This window comes from Nymphaea colorata, chromosome 10, assembly GCF_008831285.2.
Source record: "Nymphaea colorata isolate Beijing-Zhang1983 chromosome 10, ASM883128v2, whole genome shotgun sequence".
Classification (NCBI taxonomy): domain Eukaryota; kingdom Viridiplantae; phylum Streptophyta; class Magnoliopsida; order Nymphaeales; family Nymphaeaceae; genus Nymphaea; species Nymphaea colorata.
Window position 1 is genome coordinate 20471571 of NC_045147.1, and position 7821 is coordinate 20479391.

Below are 7821 nucleotides of genomic sequence, written 5' to 3' on the forward strand. Positions count from 1 at the left end.
TCTCACATACAATGAACATAGTTTACAAGTACCTGATGAACTTTTTATGTATTTATAATGAACCGCCTACTGCCTGAAGAAATACAAATGACCATCAAGTTTGTAAAATAATTCACAAAAACGCATATTTGGCAACGAAACTTCAGGCCATTTTACTCCTAATGAGAAGGGAAATGCTTTTAAATAAAGTGTATTTTAACATAACAGGAACCGGCATACCTGGATCAGGAAAAACCAACCGAAAAAATCCCCAAAAAGAGCAAGAAGATCGATTAGGGCTTTGATAGCGAATCTTCAAGTCTCGAATGAAAACCTCACCAGCGAGTAAAAGACCGAGAAAACATAGAGATAAAGATCGAGAGAGGGGTAGAGAAAGAGAGCTCAGGAAGGGAAAGCCAGGATCTGCAGGTACACTGACAGGAGGAGATGCGGCGTGAGAGGCGTCGATCGAAGCCTTACTTTACAATAGCGAGAGGCAATTAAGTATGAAGGAAGATTCACGATCGGACGGAGATGACGATGGAGCTGGTCATGGGAGAGCCCCAAGGCTGTTACGCCCTCAAGTCGCAACAGAGGCTCCATTTTCCTTTCCGCAGTCGCCTCTGTGCCTACCAAGGCTCGGAATCTTTTAAATTTTGCATGGATACAGTCATATATGAAGGAAAACAGAACCATGATGTGTCTGCTCCAAGAACTAGCAGCCACCATATAGCCAAATCCAGGAATTTGCAGTAACAATGAATTGCCAGAGCCAGTGAATACTCCTGTATCTGATAAACCAAATGCTCTCTTGGAATGAACAACAGCATGTGACAACACTTCAGAGTGGGAGTAGCGTGTTACCTAAGCAAGAATTTGATGCCGTTCACAGCAACAATGCATAACAAAAACAGTTTTTCTTTTTCCGTGCTTTTGTTTTTTGCTCATACATTACCACACAGAAATATCACAACAGTTCCCTTGGATAAGTCTTGACAGAAAGGTGCCCTAGGCAGCATGATTCCCGTCTGAATTGAAGAAGAGCGTTCAATCCCTGAAGCGTCTCTCTTGTCATAATCAGATAGGGGTCTGTTGAGACTTTAAGTTGTAGGACGCTGCAGAAGAAAGTAAACGGCTTTTTCCAGGCATTCACATTTTCCATGAGCTTTCCATTTTCCTTTGATTGTCTTCTTCCCTTCTCCCTCACCTTCACTAGGTGAACCAACAGCGGATTTGCATCTAGAAGGGATATTGCAAAGTGTACGGGTGACTTGTTCCACAGTCCAGTTGGGGCAAACTTCAGCTGCATGAAACTGCTAATATTTTGGCATTTTCTCCATGGTAGAATACATGAAGATGACAAGACCGAGAAGAAAAGAAAAACTACTAAAGTTTCACAGAGGAGGGTCCGATTTGTAGCAATAAATCAAACTGCCTTAGCAAACAGAAGGAAAGCATCTGGAGAAACATTCATGATTCATGGGAGATAACTGTCTAGGTGTTGTTGACATATACTCCAACCAGGTTATATGATATCTGGGTGGTTTTCTTTGTTAAGCGGACATGAGAGAAAACCCAATTTTGGATCCTAACAAGAGCTCTCTCCACGGGGTCTTCCCATATTCCAAAAAAGAGATGCCTATAATATAATTTTTGAACGGATTTGACAGAAAGAAAAGTGCCAACACCAAGCTCATTAAACAAAGGCATTTAGGGGAGTAGAAGGTGTGGAAGCTGCTGAGCGTTTAACTTCAGTTTCCAAAATGATCATGTCCATCAGCATCTATATTCAGTACCACCATGTTGGACCTGGAGTCTTTACCTTCTTAATGAGCTTGGCGTTGGGCCTCTTTAGGTTCAAACATTATTCGAAGACAGCATCTATCTTTTGGATTTGGAATATGGGAAGAGCCCACGATTTGGAATATGGGAAGAGCCCATTGTTAGGATTTAGATCTTTTGTCATGTCTTTTTGTCCCTGCACATTTTTTTTAATAGCAAATAGAAGGCCAATGCCTCAACCCCAAACATTGTAGCTCCAAACATGGTGGTACTGAAGATGGATACTCATGAACATGGACCCCGTTATGACTAGCTTAAAAAACCCGAGCTCAATCTGACTATTTAATTGGATTCCCAAAGGTTCGACATATAGGAATCTCCGATTTGAAAAGGGACAAAACTTCAAGGAGGGTCCTTTTCATTTTAGGACAGATCAGTCAATTAACTGGGCGTTCAGCAATTAAAAGATAGATAGATAGACGTCACTTCAACCAAGAGTAAAATGAGACCGATCTCGAACTAATTGATACCAACCACCATTAATTCACGACCAACCAGCCCATATGGTATCTCCAAAATCACTAATGACATCCATAGTAAGATGCTTTCAGCCAGGCAATAACCAAAATCAGAACTGCGCCAACCATTTCCAGGCAATCAAGGACAGCCTTAATGTCGCTCATCAGCAAAGCTTACCTTAGCTTAAACACCAGGGTTGCCAAATTCTATAGGATGCTAAGCAAATCAGTCGGCCTCTGTATGACACTCCCATGCAGAAACATTGTTCACAAATCATTTGTCCTGACAGAGATATTTTTATTTTACTGTAGCCAGGGAAAACTTTGAACCAACAACTTTAAATCAGAAGCTCAGGACTCCATAACGACCAAACTCTCGTAAGCAGTTGATGGCCAAGCTTTACAATTAAGTTTGCCTGATTCAAGGATTTCCCATGTGACCTGCTCAAGAGAATGCTCCACAACCTGACTTCTATAATTTTGAGGAATATCATCTCTTTAGTATCTCTGTGTTTTATGGTCCACCTTTATGAAGCTCAAAACAAATCTTACTAGACGAAAGTCTTAAGGTGATCACAACAAAAGACAACTGCCCTAGGGAAATATGTGGGTGTCATTTCAACAGAGGAAAATGGCATTTAGCTTTTGACAACCAATTCAGATGTTGGACATGAGACGGCAGTCAAGAGTGCAAGACCTCAGCAAACAAACCTCAGTCTATAATTGTCATTATAATTAAAAACAATAAAGAAAAGAGCATGGAATGTAATGGCTGCCATATCTCCCAGGCTGCAATGCATCTTCAAGTTATTAGATTTGAATAATATTGCTTGGAAAAACGTAGGTAAAACAGCACCCAAGCACATCATTTAAATGCATGGAAATGAATAAACAAAATAATCACCTTGATGGTGCTGTAAGTGGAAAGCAATACCACCAACAGGAATAAACTGACCACCTAAATGTTCAGATTCCTTCCATTTCCCAAGCAATTTCAACGGTACCTCCTTCAAAATGAAATTTATGATGATCCAAAAACAATATTGAAAAGATGACTAGGTTTCCGCCCATGGATGGACCCTTTAGGAGGTATAAAACCATTTTCAGGGTTTTCTTGAAATGTTTATATATTCTAGATTTACCTAGATCCCACGTTCTAATATTTACCTATTCATTGTCAATTGAAGGAAGCCCGTAAGTGCCTCCCAATTAACATTGTCTCAATATTAACATGTGGAAATGCAAACTAGTTGAACAGTACGTGGAAATGAAAACAAAGAATACTCACCACTCGAAAGGGGAGAGAGAGAGAGAGAGATGAACATGGCAAGTAACGAAGAAGTATATACGCACATCAAAAAATAATAATTAAGAGGAGAAACCTTTCCAACAAAAAAAAAACAATTGAATATGACAAGAGAACGATACTCACCTGAAGAGTGAATCAATACCATGGAAAAAGAGAGAGAGACCCAAAATTGAGAAGTTTTTTGGCTGTTGACCCTCTAATTAAACGAAGTAGACCCTTCACAAACAAAAAATGGAGAAATCACCCAAGAAAATGTTCTTTTCCCAACAAACCCCATTCCTCAAACACAGAAAAGCCAAAGCCAAGCATGGCCTAAATTTAAATCCAAACTAAACCAAAGTCCACTAATTTCCGTCTGCCATAAGGAATTTAAGAAGAGGAAGGAAAGTCTCAAAAAAAAAAAAAAAAAAAAACCGATTGTTTCCTGCTCCTCCTAAACTGGGAATGTGTCTTTACAAACTAATTGGCCATCTCCTCTTCCATTTCTCCCAAACCTCCAAAGAAGGCATTTTTGTTTGAAGTAGAAAACACATGGTTGCTTCACACCAAGGACCCCCATCAAGCATCAGGGTGTTGTGGTTTAATACTCTAATAAGAACAAAGAGTCTTAGGTTTGATCATACTTTGGTGAGACAACATGGACTAACTGTGGGAAAAATAGTTGGATGCAACACTAGGGGGATGAATTTTGTTTGAAAGCTTTGCTTACACTTTTTCATGAGCAAAAGGCAAGCATTATATCAATTGGATCACAACTTCATTTGCCAGAATCTCTAAGAATTTAAAATTGAGCTTTGTGAGTGCAAGAGTTTGTGTGCAGGAGATATGTTCTCTTTTACCCAAAATATTTCATGAGTATTAAGATCTACCTCAAGCCGATGCTATCAAGCTTCTTGAAGGGACCTCTTTCCATCTCTAGGATATGAACATAGAGGAATAATTCTCAGCCTCATAGAAAAGTACAAAAATGGAGTAACTATTGAATTGGAATCTCGCATGTGCAAAAGATTTTCGCATTCGATACTTGAGATTTTGGCCCCATAACCTAATAATTCTTGACAGGCATCCTTTCTTTTTTTCTTTTTCTTTTTTTAGCACTTACGAGTTTTGCTTGGAGGATAGACCTTTCTATCACCTTCAGCTTAGTGACAGTAGAGAAATTCCCCCCCTCTTGATGATGCTCTTTTTGTCTTTTTTGTTTTTTTTTTTTTCTTAGCACTTTTGAGGTTGCTTCGAGAAAGCTCATTCCATCACCTTCAACTTAGTGACAGTAGAGAAATCCCCCTGCAAGGAAGCCCATTCCATCACCTTCAACTTAGTGATAGCACAGACATCCCCCCTCTTGGTGCCCCCATATGTTTTTTTTTTTTTTTCTAATAAGCACGTTTGAGGTTTGCTTAGAGGAAACTCATTCTATCACCTTCAGCTTAGTGATAGTTGAGAAATTCTCCCGCAAGGAAGCCCATACCATCACCTTCAACTCAGTGATAGTACAGAAATCCTCCACTGCGCTTGGTGCTCCCTTTTATTTCTTCTTTTTCTCTTTACCACTTTTGAGGTTTGCTGGGACGAACCTCATTCTATCACCTTAAGCTCAGTGACAGTAGAGAAATCCCCTAGCGCCCCTCTTGGTGCTTTTATTTTTTTGATATCCCCTCAGAATCTTATAGAATATGAGGGTTTCCTCTCATAGTATTTCATTGCTGAACCCTTACAAATGCCTGATTGTCAGAGTCAATGTAATATCCTTTCCCAACCTTTCTCAGCTTCATTGAACTGCTCCTCATTGCTCATATCGAAGGTCTAGGTAAATAAAGATATAACTTGATGTAAACGTGCACAGTGATGAAACCAGAGTAGAATTCTTAGAGATTCCTAACAAAAGACAAGCTCTCGACCATAGATCGGTAGACTGCTCAATAGATTACCACTCCCCTTCGAGGCAGAGGATTTGCAGAGGAAACCCTTTGCCTCGAGGCAGAGGGTATTCTCTGAACTCTGAAACCCTCCGCTTGGGAAGGTTTCCTCTGGTTTCAGAAACCCTCCGCCTGGAAGCAAAGGGTTTGTAGCGTTAAGAGAGAGAGACCTCTTACCATGGTTGGTGGTCGTCGGCGATTCTCTCCGGCGATGCTCCGGTTCGTCGCTGGTTGCCGGAGCCACCCCAGACAGCTGTAACTCTCGCAGAATCGAGAGATGAGAGAGGCCCCGAAAGAAATTGACGTTGAAAAGGAGAAAAGAAAGCGATGAAAGTATTTCTCCAAAGAGATGACCGTTGCGATAGGTTTCCAAATCTAACTCAGCAATTAACGGGAAAACCTATAAAAAGAAAGTAAAGGCTCCCATATGTGTATAAGATTATTGTGAGTGCAATTATTTAATCACTCTTCTCATTTGTTTCTTCATTGAAAATGAATGAAAATAGATGGGCATCCAACGGCAAATTAAGCACAAGATTCCAGTTTCTTTACTATACACCTTATCAGTTCAACTTCTTAACTTGAGTCCATATTTAAGAGTCTTCAATCAATTTTTAGATTAGGAGTAAAAGACTGGCTAATTAGTTGGTGTTTGCTCTATAACTGTTCAATTAGAGACACATGCTTATATATCTATCATATCAATAGAAAGGAAAAATGAAAGAAAAATAAGTAGTGTCGTCAAAGATGCTGCACTTGCATTCATATTGAAGTAAAATATGCATGTGAAGGCCATCGTCCCCTCTATGCAAGGTAGAAACATAGGCACTATAACGAATACAGAAAAGGAAATGATGGTCACTAAGGAATTCGTTGTCGTCGAGGCCCTTTGCATCGACCAATAAGAATTTCAGGATCCCGCAAACGAAACCATATTTTCTCCTCCTTCTTCTCTTTTGTCTCTGGTCTCTGTGCGTGATGCATCGAATGGTGAACGGATTCATATCATTATGTACATACATCTATCTATTCTATCTCTTTGATTCCAAAATCCCACCAGAGTGCGGGGTGCGGGTGCCAGTGCCGGAGCGGCACATCCCAAGAAATTTAAGTGCGGGCGGTGTGGTGAGAGTATTTTATTATTATTATTATTATTATTATTAATTTCTTATATATATAACAAAATAAACATGTATATATTATTATTACAATTTAGTTATTAATGTATATAGCTATTAATGTATTATTACAATTTAGTTATTAATTTCTTATATATATGACATTTTAACTGGGCTCGGGTGTGAGTCGGAGCCGCACCCATATCCGGTGCACACCCGACTCGATGCGACTCAGGTGCGACAGTAAAATAAAAGAGTCCAATGACTTGAGATCAGAAAAGGGGTCGGATTGTGGCCGTCTGGTCAACATGACTATTTTCTTCTTCTTCTTACCATATGAAATCTTAAGATTGTCCACGTTTCAAGGCCTATTGAATCATAATCAAGATCCAACAACATTTAGATCCAAATTGCTTTAGGTTAGGGTCTGAGGGATATTGGAGCAGATAACAGATTATTATAATTGCAGATCATTTTCAAGAAGATGGGATTACAAAAACTGTTTTGGGGAACTCTCTGGTAGTTTAGTAAATTGACACCTAGACAGTCCAGAAAAGCTTGTCGATCCACGTTCAAAATGTTTTTATTAGTTGGGTAATAATAATATTTTTCTAGTATAGGACTAGGAAAACACGGTATGATTTTTGTACTTAATATTTAAAATTATTGTTTATGTTCAAATGTTGCTAAATGTTTAGAAAACATTAGCCAGCCAAATCATTTTGGCACATTTAATTCAAAATAAAAAAATGTATATACCGTTAAATGTAATTTCTCTTGTAATATAGACCGGTTTAATCAGAGTTAATCGATACTGGGAAGCATGATTATGCTTCATTTCGGCTTTCATTCCAGACATAGGTCTTAATTTTCGTAATTTCCTAAAAGATTTTATCCTTTGGACATGGAACACCGTGGTGCGTTACAAGGTTAATATTTATTAGTTTTTTCGTGGTCAAGAAGTTAGTGAAATCCAAAAATCCTTCGATAGGCATTCATGGGTTCTATTTTCCTCAATTGTAAGACATGAAGTTATCCAAAGTTCATAAAATCTAGAGAAATAGTTAAGTGCATGCATATGACCATTCCGTCCCCATTTCAAAGGCTAGTTATATTAAATGAACAGAAAAAAAAGGGATTAGAGCTTTTTTATGTTTTATTGTGGGGTGTAAATTTCATTTCTTGTGTATTTAAGATTG